Source organism: Scomber scombrus, chromosome 21, assembly GCF_963691925.1.
Source record: "Scomber scombrus chromosome 21, fScoSco1.1, whole genome shotgun sequence".
NCBI classification, from domain to species: Eukaryota; Metazoa; Chordata; class Actinopteri; order Scombriformes; family Scombridae; genus Scomber; species Scomber scombrus.
In genome coordinates, this window is record NC_084990.1 from 10,109,000 (window position 1) to 10,124,502 (window position 15,503).

General features: G+C 38.2%; 1 pseudogene; it reads left to right on the forward strand.

The window, feature by feature from the left end:
• Window positions 1–8,797: 8,797 nt before the first annotated feature.
• LOC134003844 (abl interactor 1-like) lies at window positions 8,798–15,337 on the forward strand (annotated as a pseudogene).
• The last annotated feature ends 166 nt before the right edge of the window (window positions 15,338–15,503 follow it).

Below are 15,503 nucleotides of genomic sequence, written 5' to 3' on the forward strand. Positions count from 1 at the left end.
ATTTCTGGCATACTTAAACCTTCATGAACAAACAAGATGAATGCTTACACTGACATTCTATCACCTTTTAAGTTGATATTGCAAACATTTCAGCAAAAGTCCAATATTCACTCACACTTTTGCTCTCTACCAACTCATTTGTGAAATATCTGGTTATTTGTCTGTTCAAAATTCCTCTCTAGCTTCATCATATGTCACTAACTTTGCCTGTCTGCCTTATTGGGCAACAAACAATTGGATTTGCTGGCTTTTCCAGTGAAAAAAGCTCCCTGTAACAGCTGGAAGCAACTTTCAATGAAGTGGTGAGAGTGATCCAAAACAAGTAGCTAGAGGCACTTAAATAAAAAACAGCCACTTTAAAGAAACTGAAATGCTCAGTAGAGGGTAACCGCAGGGTTGAATGACAATTCTGTGTAGGTTTCGGCCCCTTTAACATCAGTCATTTGATCCAATTAAAATCCAAAAATGTTGAGCAGCTTTGGTAACAGACAACGGTTCAATATGACATATTTTCCAACTTGAGTGCATTTATCCTCCTAAACTGTGCAGAGCAGTGAGTAACTATGCAAATGGTTTATGTCACTAGTCCTATAGGTGTTATCAATTACAACAAATACTGTATTCATGCACAGATAGGGTCTATTCCCAGATGTCGCTGGCCAAGCACAAACAAAGCAATGATGTTAACTTCAAGGGATACAAAGCTATTCAAAGCTTGTCTGGCTTTCTATCACATTTATATTCTAATCCCTTTTATGTTTTGCATGTTCACACGCTGTTAAAATCTATCGACTGCTTGTGTTGCTACCAACCAGCTAATGTTTAACCTGACCTGGACCCTGACTGTTGGCTTGTTGGTCAGATTACTGGATTTGGTTATACTTTAAACAACAACTATAAAACATTTTCCCTTTAATAACACATTTCTTTTATGTTTTTGCATAGGCTATTTACACCATATGAAAATGGCACAGGTAACAAATGTCTATGTGTATGTATATATACTGTCAAATGAAATGTGAAAGTTTGCTTTGCTTTGCTTTAGAAATGAAAACAGTACCTCAAAATCAAAAGGTTTCCTTCCGGCTCACATTTGATGTTTTCATCTCAAGTGTGAACTTTGTTGAGATTGAAAAAATTGAAAATGAGCTGAAAATAAATTTGGAGTGGTATTGTGCGCTAACAAAATTTAGGAAGTGTAGCTGTAAGTTGTTCAATGAGGCCATTCAGAATGAGGCAGTGACTAAAATTTTGATGGCTTAAATAAGTGAAAAATACTATTCTTAAGAGTTTGGATTTATTGCTGACTTATCGATGGATCATATTTCTTTTCTTCTTACATTAAAAATCAAATCTGATATGTTTATTGTGATCAGTTCATAGCTTATTTAGCCCAAGTCATTCCCAATCTCAATTTACTGGTATCAGCAGATTGATTTACAGCAGTTGTTGATTAGTCATCAATGTGTATTATAACATGATTGATCACAGTAAATTCATATTTATGGATTTATTATGTTCTATAGTGAATCCATCATTATCGTTCAATAAAGGTGTTTTGATTGGGGGAGCAAACCACGTTACTGCCGATAAAGTCTTTTCTTTGTACAAGATAAAGATGTTATTTTGATGATGCCAACATTTTACTTTTAAGGTAGTTGAACTCTTGAGAACTTATGCAAAGCTGAGCCTAGAGCATATTATGTTTCATTGCAACACACTGCATGCTAAAACTGTGAAGTCTTTAAAAAACAAAGATTGAAGCTGCACCCTCTGCCTATTGAGAACTGGTATTCAGCAGACTGGTCTTTGACAGGTCAAAGCAGAAGGAGTCATTATTGCTTCACAGTAAGACAGGGATAATTATTACATGAATAGCTCAGGGTCACAATGGGTACAGGTTTGGACCACTTGGATTAAAATCACACAACGATGTCCTGCATATGACCCTCTAAGACCCTTCTAGATATCTAAAAAAAAAAAAAAATTTAAAAAGAGGACATATACACACATACTGTAGACACATATATCTCAAATCTCCAATGTTCTTACATGTAAACACACTTGCTGATGTCTTTAGAAACATGAGGCACATGTAACACCACGTGAACCACCTGGCTACTTATTTACAGTTTACATCCTAACAGGACTGATAGAAACAGATGGTGCACTGTGATCAAGTAATCAGTATGAATCCAAAGTTGCTGAGGTGAGAAACCTTTCACACACCAGCATTTGTGTTTGAATATGCCTGGTCATGACTGTGTCATGTAAGAAAATCAAGAACATTTGTATTAAAGTCCATCCATCCATCCATCTTCTACCGCTTATCCGGGGTCGGGTCGCGGGGGCAGCAGCCTAAGCAGGGAAGCCCAGACTTCCCTCTCCCCAGCCACTTCGTCCAGCTCTTCCCGGGGGATCCCGAGGCGTTCCCAGGCCAGCCGAGAGACATAGTATTAAAGTGAAAGATAATAATGCCAAAAATAATTTTACACCTTTGGTTTGAATAGAAATATCACAACATTTGTATTCTGTTTTACAATGCCAGTGGCTCAAAAACTAATACAACTTTGCGAAAAGGGAAGCAGGTGTCTAAAGATTAATTTAGATTGGGTAAAAGGTGGTGTGTACCCAGAGACAATAAAATTGTCCACAACAAGTGTTAACTGCCGCTTTATTTTGTGTGTATGTGTGTGTGTCTTTGTGTGTGTTTTGACAATGTAGTTTTCCTGCAGTCTCCAGCACAATAATTGAATTTGGCTTTTCCTTTAATGGAAGTCTGTGAAGTGTGGAGAGGCTGTGATAGCCCAGAACATCCAATCTCCACAAACAGGGGGTTGCACACCATTGAACATGGATTCTGCTTTGTACTGTGTGTGCATGTGTGGTCTGTCAAAAGCTACTTTTGGGGACAAATTTCAGACTTAAGATCAGTTAAGTGTAGACGGCTTGTCCGACTGGGGACAAAAGCTGTGTCCATATTTGGGAAAACGCTGATTTTTGGGTCAGTAGTTAAGGTTAGGGTTAGGTTTAGGCAAATAGTGGTGATGGTTAAGGTTTGGGTAATTTAAATGAATGCAAGAAAATGAATGTAAATCTATGTAATGACCCCAAAAGTGACCATGGTCTGATATGTGTTTGTGTGTGTGCATGTCTGTAGGGCTGTAGGATATTAGATGACATTTGAGCGCTGTTGGACATAGCTAATGTGCGTCATTATCTACTACATGTTTTGAATAAACTGTATGCATGCACATGCTACTCTTCCACATTAGAATAATGTAAATTTAATGCATGTGTTCTCTTTTGCAAAATCCTTAAAATATCAATGTGATAATGCCTGTGTACAACAGTAAGAACTGAATAAATGTTAGATAGTTATCTTGAAAAATTCTATATAGGCCTATTAGTAAGTAGATAGTACGTTTTATAGATATTATCATCAGATTAAATGACTCCAACCCTGCAAGCTCTATTGATAATGCAAAAAAAGTCATAAAATCATAAAACAATTATTCACAGGAGGTGACCACTTAGGATCAATGCTGAATCTTTAAGTAGCAGATAAAAAAAACGGTACGTCTGTTCTCACTGATAGAGTTAGTGCAATATTGGTTAATCATTATATAGTCATTAAATAATTATTTAAATACAGGAGCTTCAGGGTTTTTTTTAATCCTGAGATTCCCAAAACAAATACAGAAGGATGTGGTTGTTACTTATAACATCAATGTGTCACAAAGGCTACTTCAGTCCTGTTTGTTTAGCTGATTCTGCCTCTCTGTCCCACTCAATGGCCACATTTTCACTTCCCCAGATCACTAGATTACTACTGGACCTCCAGTAGAAATGCCATTCCCCACGTGACCACCAGGTGCCCTCACACTTTCCCACCTGTCCCAGTCACCTGACTATCTACCTGCTCACCTGTTCCTCATTCCCTCAGTAACCCCCCTTAGTATTATGCATGTGTGCTCCAGTCACCTGAACCTTGGTCCTGTTCCATAAAGCAGGATTACCAAATAAGGCAGGTTTATTTCGTTAGTCTGGCTGGTCCAGGCTAATTGTCAGGTTTAGCCTGAGTTGCTGCTTAACCATGACACTGACCTGAAAGAAAAAAATTACTATATACTCATGTGTATAGGTATATGTATGTATGTATGTATGTATGTATGTATGTATGTATGTATGTATGTATGTATGTATGTATGTAATAAGTATTGAAGGTATTTTTTATTTTTTTCCAGTAATTATATATTTCCAATGAGGATACTCATATGAAATTATAGTTATAAATAAAGTTATGTGTAATAAAGTGGAATGAAACAGGGGAAAAAAATATTTAACACATTAAGAAAAGCAGTACACCAAGGCAAGGAAAGGAAAGGAATCAGCTGAAATCTGTAAGTAGTTAGACAGTAATACCTATCTGTGCAAGTTTGTATCAGCTGGGTTAGTACATATTGATGAGCTATAAAAAGGTTTCTGGTTACCAAAATTAAACATCTCATGATGGGTAAAAGCAAAGTTTCCCCAAGACCATCACAACCTGATTGTTGCAAAACATTTAGCGTGTTCAATACTTTTTTTCCTGTGTCATTCCACTTTATTACGCATAACTTTATTTATGGAGTTTGATGTTTTGATTTCTTTATATGTGTGGATTTCTTGAGTTAATACTTAAGTTTGGTGAGAATTTCATGTGAATATCCTCATTGGAAATATATTTAAAAAATGTTGACACGTTCAATACTATGTGTTCACGATATCTCTGGATTTTGTTTATTGCTGCTGTATGACATCTTTTTGTGATCATATGTTTAAATGCTTCATATGTCTTCAGCAGAAGTGTCTGCTTTTCTGAGCAGCCTTTCTGGAATTGACCCCTGTTCCTGATATTCTGTCTCTGTTATCTGCTACTTATGTTTGACCCACTGCCTGTTCATGACCTGCCTTCTTGCCTTGACCCTGTGTCTTTGTTTGAACTGCTCTCTTGTTTCCTGGCTGTAATATAAGCCTGTTAATTCCAACCTCAATAAAAAAATCCTGTAAATCTACATGTTTTCTGTTACCACATACACACACCATTTACCCAATGACAGCTGTGACATTGTGATAGTGAGGCAGCATGCACAATACACATACCTGAAATTGAAGCAGTTAAGTGAAAATGTGCTATTGTTAATTTTATTATTTACTGTGCCTTTCCTACTGTCCTATTGTGACATGTCTTCTGTGGAAGTCTTGTGACATTTTGTTCACTCTCATGACAGTTGTGTTCCACTTACATGTGATTCATATTCCTATTTGAATCATTAATTATTTTTAAAATCATTTTTCATTTATAAATTTAGACAAGCTCATATGATTTCCAAAATAGCTCCACAACAACTTGATCACAAGCTTGAATAACTGAAATGACGTGTGCAGATATTTCAGACCATTCACTTCTATTTTAAGACAAAGGGCAAAGCTGTGGTTTGCCTCCCCTAGCCTACATTTATACTGAAGAAATCTCAAGAAATCTCTTTTGTCTTTGAACAATGGAGTCTGATATTTTTGAAAGCTAAAGCCATCTCATCTGTCTAATTACAAATTGTACAAAGCAGCTTGGCTTTGTAATTGTTATAAAGATAACAGCCCCCTCTGTTTCATATTTTATGTCAGTGAAAGAGAATCATTTCTGGTGCACCTTCCGCTACATTCATTTGAGGGTAAAGTCACATTTTTACAACTACTCATCTCCTTTCTACACTTGCACACTTCGATAGTACTTAGATGAAAACAAGACAATAAAGTAGCGGTGTGCTTTTCATGCTGTCCTGACTGATATCCATGACGGAGATTTGAATACAGCTAATCAGCAGCATGAGGAGAGACCAGTGACTGAATATCCTCTCACTAACTAATGACATGACATGGCTTTCATGTGATTCAGTTATTTTTTTAAATGATAGAGCAATGAAAGTATTTCTCATTTCTCCAATAGTTCAAAACACTTGAAAAACGAATGAATTGTGTTTTATCGACTGAGCGAGTCAAAACAAATTATGAAGGTCACCATTAAGAAGATCCAGTTCTCACACATACTGAGATTCCAGAAGATAAAAAATATCCATAACAAAGCAAATATGAGTGTGAAATGATGACTGAATGGGTAATTTATAGTTACAAACCCATATCTGCGCAATTGTGGCTCAGGAAGAATATGACACAATGTCTGAGGTCAATGAAAGGACAGGAAAGTAAGTATAGTGTTCCTCTCCTCTGCTGGTGGCTACAGTATATGTTATCATTAGGCCATGTCTCTGGGCATAGTGTGTTGAATCATGCTAGTCTCTATGTGGGTATGATTTACCAGCTGCACTTAATCATGCAGAACCTCTAACGCAAGGGTCAGAATTACAGCTATTTGTCATCATGAGAGCCTACTTGGAAAGTTTATGGCTGCGGAATACAACACAACATATATACATCAACATAAACATGAGAAAATATGGACTGTATTTATCGATCAGTTCCTTCTTTCAAAGAAATGTAGGCTCCAATCAGCTGAAGCCAAAGGCAGTAAAACTGCAATAATTTAATCAGAGATATCATTAATTCATTATGGGTAATCTTATGCTGCAACCAGTTCACCTTTTCCATACAAAATGATAACATGATAGCTTAATTATTTATAGAATAAAGTAATAACTCTTCCATAATCTCTAATCAGTAGTGAGTGATGAGAGATAAAACTGTAGCATACGGTAGCAGAAAGTCACTGCAACACTATTAGACAAGTCAAAGCCATCAACAGCTTTGATTACTTTCAAAGCAGGACTAAGGCTAAAGTGAACGTGTATATTTTTAATCCTTTTTGTTAACATTACAGCATCATTACAATACATTATTAGTGTTGGGTCCCACTTGATTTTTATTGTCTTAAGTTGATTTACTTCAATGTGAAAATGTCAGTTGGAACATATGAAACCAGAAGGAAAACACAAGAATAGGGAGAAATTGCCGAAATTCACCAAAAGAAAAATAAATGCAAAACATAAAAGAAAAACATCCTCAGTTGTGAATTTTAAACACTGTTTATTATCAATCAGAGTTAGGATTTAGCTTCAGATTGAGTTAATGATAGAAGTAGTGGTGAAGTCAGTTTAGTTAGAGTTCAGTTTAAACAATACAAAGAGTCAACAGCCATCCTGCAGCTGCTCTGTGAGGCTGTACTAATGAACTAAGCTAAATGCTAAAGCAAACATGCTAACATGTTCCCTCACTTAGATGTGTAATACTGTGCTAAACACAGTTGGGAAAGTACCTTATTTTGTAGATTCTTGGTCATAATAACCCGTACTGGGCAAATGGAACATTTTGACTTGACAATGGCATCAGAAAAGTTCAGGGCTCACCACTTATTACAACTTATCCTCTGGGCACTATTATACCTGTACCAATCAGTAGCTGTTGAGATATTTCAGACTGGATCAAAGAAATAGACTGACTGACTGACAGATAGACATTTCCCTGGAGCCACACTACTTTCATGGCTAAAAACTGGAAATGAGTCCAGGTGGCCCAGGTGGTGCCGCCGCCAACCATAAACTGCAACATACCTGGTTTACCTCGGACCTTTGTTGCATGTAATTCCCCTCTCTCCTGTCAACTCTGACTGATGGCTATCTGATAAAGGCATAAAATGTTCTCCAAAAACATTTGTGTTAAGGTCGACCAAAGTCTGTACAGGTGCAGCATATAAAAAACAAGCCCTTTTACGCACATCTTGTTTTGTAACCTGATTTTCCCTAGGTATCAATGCTGTGCCATATCAAAATAAAATGTTATTATGCTTTGGCTCATGGCTCAATTCAGTGAGTATCAGATAGGATCAAAGTGTACTGATAAACTGTCACGTGGCAAAACATGTGCATTGCTAGTAATCACATGTAATAGATTGACCACTTCCTGTTAGCATTTCTGTAACACCTTGAATGTCCTCAAAGTTATACTTGTGCTAAGAAGTGATCCAAACGTGAGAGTAAACACAAAATGAATGTACACACTGCTCTCCAACCAGAAGGAACCTCTTCAGAAACTGGAGTCAAGCCACCAGGGAAGTTCACATACACAAAACACTATCAAGGATGTTGTGGAATTTAAACAGTTTAAACAGGATATCCAGAACAATACAATGTATTTTGACACTGCTGAACTTTTCGTTAATGCAAGTGTTCTACATGAAGCATCATAAGCTGATGCAGAGCTGAAGTAAAGCTGAATTTTACTGGTAGGCTTCTAACTGCTTGGGTTATGATATGATACATTAGTTATTTGTCATCATCATCATCATCATCATCATCATCATCGTCTATAATGCACATTGCAATGGAGACCAACTGATTAACAAACCAGATGATCCTTACTATTTTCTCTGGACTGCACTGACCTCTAGTGGATTTTATAAATAATGGAAGTAGCTGTCATGTTGGATCCTGTAACGTTCATAGCACGATTATCTTCTATCATATTATATATTATTATGTATGACAGTCTATGTGAAACTGTTGACCACAACAATAAACGTGATACATCATATTTTCTTCTGTTAGGAGTGAGATTTATTTATTTTTTAATCAGTTTGAGTGAAGGTCTACCTGGTGCAGCCCTGCCCAGGGAGCAGCTGCTCACACGGTGAAAATCTGTACCCTGAGGTAATTCCGCATTCACCTCCGACTACACACCTACCTGCCTCCATTGACTCTTGTCCAAGTAAATTGTTTTAGCGGATTTAAAAGGGTTTGTTAGCATGGGAGAAATGACGGAGCAGAAGAAGTTTTCAGAGATTATTACTCAGATATTACAAGAGGCGCCAGCTGCCAGGAAGAGTCTTCTTGATAACCACAACAACCTCCTTCAGGTGGCAGATTACTGCGAGAACAATTATTTTCAGGTGAGTAATGCTCGTAAAAATGTCAGAACTACTGCTCCAAAAGCGAAACGAGTAACTTTTAGACTTTTTGGAGAACTTTATGACATTTGAAGTGTGTCACAACATGTATCACATATCCTACTTTCTGTTTATTTATTTACTGTTTAATCGTTCAGGCAGAAGATCACACTAAGGCTGCCGAAGAAGCCAAGTCTCTGGCTGTTCAGGCGCTGGCCAGTGTGACCTACCAGATCAACAGTTTGGCCAGCTCAGTGCACAAACTATTGGATTCTCAGGCAATGCAGATCAAAGCTATGGAGTCTTCAGTCAACCTGCTGACACTGGTGAGGAACACCCTTCATCTACAACACTTGAGCTCTGCTGTGCCCAACTATGTGATACTGCACAGCTGGAGATTATTTAATGCTAAAAAAAAACATATAACTAGAAGGTTGCACTGTTCTTCTATTTTCCTCCATTTTCTTTTAATTACTAAATAAGGAACAAGCCAAAATAGTTTCCCGTGGTTCAAATACTGTACAATGTACTTATTTATCTATCTATCTATCTATCTATCTATCTATCTATCTATCTATCTATCTATCTATCTATCTATATTAATGTAACACTAAATCACAAAAAGTAATCTCAAGGCACTTTTCACATAGAGAAGGTCTAGACCATACTTTCAAAGAGTTTCTTAAAGGTTTTTGTTACAGTACAAGTAAAAATGAGAAAGTTTGTCGAAACTTTTAACTGGTAGCCTACTGCGTTCATGTTAAAGGACCTGTCTGTAGGATTTAGTGGCATCTAGCGGTAAAGTTGCAGATAGAAACCAAGTGACAACACCTCCCCTCCCCCTATCCCTCCAAGCTTGTAGGAGAATCTACGGTGGCCGTGAAACTTGCGAAAGATGCCAAAGGCCTTCCAGCCATAGTGTACACCAGCCAGTGTTTGCTTTGTCTGTTACATGGGCGACTGCAAAAGCATGGAGGTGCAACTTGCTGGGCTCTGTGGAAGAGGACACGCTCCCTATGTAGATATAAAAAAAGATATGAAGGGCTCATTCTAAAGTAGACTGACAGGTCAGTTTCTAAACACTTTGCTCATAGAGACCGAAGACAATCTTCCAGGTTTTGTTGCTAAAACTGGACAGAAACAATTAGAGAGTTAAAAATAACCCTGCATTGCAGAATCAATCCAAAGTCCTGTAGGCAGTCCTTCATATTGGGATGGTGATATGCACTAGTTCACTACGAAGGTGAATGGGGGAGAGCATAATTTCTGCTAAGGCGTGTCCTTGACTAAATGTATGGGGCATAGGTCTTTTAGCAGCCACTTTTGCTGTTATTCAAGCAACTACTGAGCATTTAGAAATGCCCAGACTTCAGTAGGCAGAGATCTCTTATTGTCTGCTATTGCAAGACTGATTCTAAGGTAACAAAAACACAACAACTTTTATGTTCTGTTGATTAAAGCATATTTATGATTATTATAATCAATTTCTGCAATATTTCTGCCAATTGATCCCTCATAAACTTTACACACTGGTCCTTTAAATGAATTACAACTACACTTGTATTTGTTTATGTGGGAACAAAGTGTGCAAATTACTGAATTCCTTTCTCTTGGAAGTTACCTTTCATCTGTGTTCACTTTGTTGGCTTTATTGTTGTCATAACTTAATGAGACACTTTCTCAAGGAAAGAAGTGATCTGAAAATTACTGAGTGCCAGTGTTTTTGATTGATATTGATTGTTGATTGTGGCTGTTCACGCTGTGTTCTGGTCCAGACTGAAAAAATCCACCACGAGAAGGTAGCCAGGAGAGAGATTGGTGCTTTTACTACTCCCAAAAACCGGAGCCGGAACAAACCTTTGGCCCCACCGACTTCTGGCATGGGGCCAGAGAAAAGCTACTCAAGACAGCCAATATCGTACTCCATCTTGGACTCCGTCGGACATTGTTTTCAGGTAAAGGGGATGCTGGATTGAAATTGAGTCCAAACGCTTTACATTTCTCTTCAGATTAAACATATACAGAACATTACATTCACCCTATTTCATGCTGAAGTCCCAGGGTGATGTCAAATGTGATGTACAGGATGGCTGACTGTGCTGTAGAGATGGAGAATGTCATCCTTTGTTCCCCTTCATTCATCTTCTCCCCACAGGTCCCTGGGCAGCAGCCCAGAAAAAGATCAGGAACCACAGATAGCATACAGAGCACTGCAGAATCCACTGTGTATGTAGACACATTCCTCTTTTTTCTTATAAATAGCAATTTCTACACTACAGATTTATTATTATGGTATAATATCCATCACTGTATGAGGGGTTTCTTCATTATACACTCAGATTACAGAAATAGTCATTAATCATACGCTTATTTGCTTTCTTGCTGAGAGTTAGATGGAAGGATTGATACCGCTCTCATCTGTCCCTTAATAATGAGGCTGCAGCCACCAGCATGTTAGCTTAGCACACAGAAAGGTCACAAAGTCCACCTACCAGCTTCTAAATCACACAAATTAATACATTATATATCAGTGTATTTAATTATTCTAAAAAAAATGAAAACACTGCGGTTTTACAGGGGGTTAAATGCTTGACTGTCTCTTGGGCCACACCAGGAAGTGACTGGGAAATGTCAAGAAATAGTCTAGCAGCTACAACGATTAGTTGATCAATTTTAATCGATCGACAGAAAATTAATCACCAACCATTTTGATAATCAATAATTGTTTTGAGTCATTTGTTAAAAGAAAAATACCAACATGATCTGGGTCTAGCTTCTTAAATGTGAATCTTGTCTGGTTTCTCTAGTCATCTCTGACAGTAAACTGAATATCTTTGGGTTGGTTGGAACAAAACTAGACATTTTGGTTGCATCTTGGGCTTTTGGAAATGTTGATCTAATTTTTTCATAATTTTCGGACATTTTATAAACCAAACAACAAAAATATTAATCAAGAAAATAATTCAAATCTTTAAATAATCAACAATCAAGCTAAATGAATTGCATTCTGGCTGCAGCGTCATATTTAGCATACAGACATGATAGTGGTAGTGATAGTCTTCTCATTTAAAGCTTGACACAAAAACAAATGAGTGTATTTCCCAAAATGTTGAACTATTCCTGTAAGATACATCAAACCATCACTTTTATTGCTCACAGTGGCTGAAGGTCTGTTTTCTTCTTCTCTTGTTTGTTGATCAAGTTTCGGCATCGCTGTGCCCCCACCATCAGTCCCCACCTTGCCAACCGTCTCCAACCTCACCAATGACAGCTTGCCTCCCCCTCCTCCTACTTCTCTTCCAGCTGCTTTGGACCCCAGTATGCCTGCTCCTCCTCCCTCCGTTATGGACACTGGCCTCCCCCCTCCTCCCTCCTTGACCTCACCCACATGTCCTCCCCCACCTCCTCCACCTCCACCTGTATCAGGAGCTGGCCCTTTTTCTCCTCCTCCCCCTCCTCCTCCACCTCCACCTGTATCAGGAGCTGGCCCTTTTTCTCCTCCTCCCCCTCCTCCTCCACCTGTATCAGGAGCTGGCCCTTTTTCTCCTCCTCCTCCTCCACCCCCACCAGCAGCAGGAGCTGCCACCTCCCCTCCACCTCCACCTCCACCACCCCCTCCCACTGGGAACTCTGGTATTGTGCCACCACCGCCTCCACCACCTCCTCCACCTCCCCCTTTCCTACATTAGCAAACATTATAGCCCATGTAAAATTTCTCTGATGGGTTATTTTTCAGTATGATTCGCAGATAACATTTTAAGCTGGCAAGCTAGGGTTTGCCATTAGATGGATGTGTAAAAATGTGAACAGCATGTATAATATATTGGTAAGTCCAGGCCTGTTGTGAGATCAATGTTAAGTGCAAATAAAAGCTTGAAAAAGTGTGTGTGGTGCTTTAACCTTGAGGTGTTTCATGAGTCTTGCATGGCACAGAATGAGCCTCAAGTGATATTTTTCCTGGGACAGAAAAACTCTCCTTCAAATGAAACACTGTTGTGCGGAGAGCTGCAGTGCAGACACCTCCAGCATGTTTCAACAACACCTTAACCACATTCCTGAGAAACATGCTGAAACAGGGATTCTTGTGTTTCCAAGTTATCCTCTTTTTTCTATAGTATGATTTCCCTCACTTGTTACAACTTTGTGTTGTCATTATGTATCTAAATCAGTGTAAGTCACCTGAGACGTCAGCTGCCCGTCAGCCCAACACTAGAAGCTGTCTTCCTGTTAGGTACAGGGAACAGTGTCAGTGATAAGTTGTTTACGTCACTGACTGTAACCTCAGTGTGTTCTGCTACTTTAAACAGGTCAATGAGGCTATAAAATGTCTGTTGCAAGCAAACACTCTACTTAACCTGCATTACATGGCTCGTACTTGAAGGTAAGTCTTACTTTCAGTAAGGAAAATATCAGATTAGCAAGGGACAACTTTACTAAACTTGTTAAATCATATTCTTTACTGTTTTGTATCAGATTGTGTTCAGTTACGCCTGAAACATGAGAAGAAGCCTGATCATACAAAGCCAGTGTTCATATATTCATAAAAATGGTTATGTTGTATTTGAAAAGAGAAGTTCTGTTGCTGCTTTTCATTCCTGCCTATTTTACATTTATGTGAATTCAGGTCTAAGCTGTAATCTTTCATGTAGTGACAGCCCGTAAAGTTATGCATGGTGTACTTTCTTTTTTTTTTCTTTGAATTGCAGTGTTGCAGCTCAAACTCTTCTGAGTTAATCAAAAGAACCATCAAAGATTGTGCAGCTCTCATACATACATTAATTATATCTGCTATTGGAAAGTAACTAAGTACATTTACTTAAGTACTGTACTTAAGCAACATTTTGAGGTACTTGTAGGCTACTTTGAGTATTTCCATTTGATTTATAGAACCACTCCACTACTGCTCCACTACATATATTTAACGGTTACTTTTCAGATGAAGATTTGACACAATGGCTTTTTGGTTTTTGATGTTCTGAAGAAGACAGTGTGTAGTCAAGTTCACATTTGAGATGTCTGTGATTTTGTCAAAAGCTCCACCAAATAGTGATTTTTTCCCCCTCGAAGTGTTACAATGATCCAATATTTCGCCATAAATCAAGATTACAGGAAAAGGTCTAATAACTGAAAAACAAATTTGTGTATTAGAGCTTTTTTTGTCTCCAATCTCACAACCCCTTAGATTTATAGGGTAACCCTTTGGAGGGGCCTATGTTGGGAACCACTGGACTAAATTAGCTAACTGTATATAAAGTAGTTGAAACTAGCTCCACCTTGCAACAGTTAAATACAGCTCACACACCAATACTTCAGTATTATGCAATAATCTAATGACGTTATAAAGTAATGATTCATCAACCAAACCACTACTTTTACTACAATATATCTACACTTTGCTGACAATCCTCCTTTGCTTTTAAGTCGAATTTTCTTGCAGGAATTTTACTTACAATGGAGTATTTTTCCATTGCTGTGTTGGTACTTTTACTTAAGGAAAAGATGTGAATACTTCTTCCACCACTGTCTGCCATAAAGACGTTCTGTTTATGTCTGTGATTTAAGGATACGAGGAGATAAAGAGAGCGAACTTTGAACCGTCCATGTATAAACAGACACCATCAAGTAACAAGCTGAACAGTAAAACAGTTGTGATGTTCAAGGTTCAAAATCAAATCTTTGCTTTTAAATGAAAAGGCTTCTGATTTATTCATTCTTTTCCTGTTTTCTCAGGTGTGAAAGATTAAACCTTATAAGGAAAAAAAAGACAGCCATGATCATTTATCAATTTGCGTTGGAGTAAGTATTTCCTCTGTTCTTAGCAGGTTAACATTCATTCAACCGTATGTACACTGTGGCTGCTTTTACACAAAAACATGTTTGTTCTCCATTACAGGATTCCTCTGTTCTGTATCGGTGTCACTTTGTGGATTTTATGTTGTCATTATGCAAAGAAAAACTGTGAAGCGGAAGACAGTCCCCTTACGCCCAGTTACAATCCGTCTGTATATGTCATCCCAATATACGAAGAGGAGCAGGAGGAGGAAGAGGAGTACATACATGAAGCATATGTTCAACCTCCCTACAGAGATCCTCCCATGTACGTGTCAAGAAATGTCAGTCCACCTCCTCCATACAGGGTACGGCACTGGTTGCATTTTGTTCACATTCATACATTTATTATTATATTACATGATTAGGCCACGCATGTTATTTTAAAAAGCAGTTGGTTGACAGTAAATGTTTCACACAGTGTCAGAGATTTTTAAATAAAATGTTTCCTCTTCCCTTTTCCAGCTTGAACCACCATCCTATCAGGAGGTCCAGATTCTGGACCCACCACCATTATACGCTGCTCCTCCACCTTACCCACCCTCTTTACCTGGCTCAGGGCAACCCTGATCCTCCTCACCTTCCTCTTCCTCCTCCTCATCAAACACACTATAGCCTCTACTGTACTTTTCATTACAGGGCAGGTTACAACAACTTTGAGTGCATGTACAGTATGTAGTTATATGTTTCGTGTGAGACGTATAGGATAAACAGGGTGGCCTGTTTCTGTTTGGAG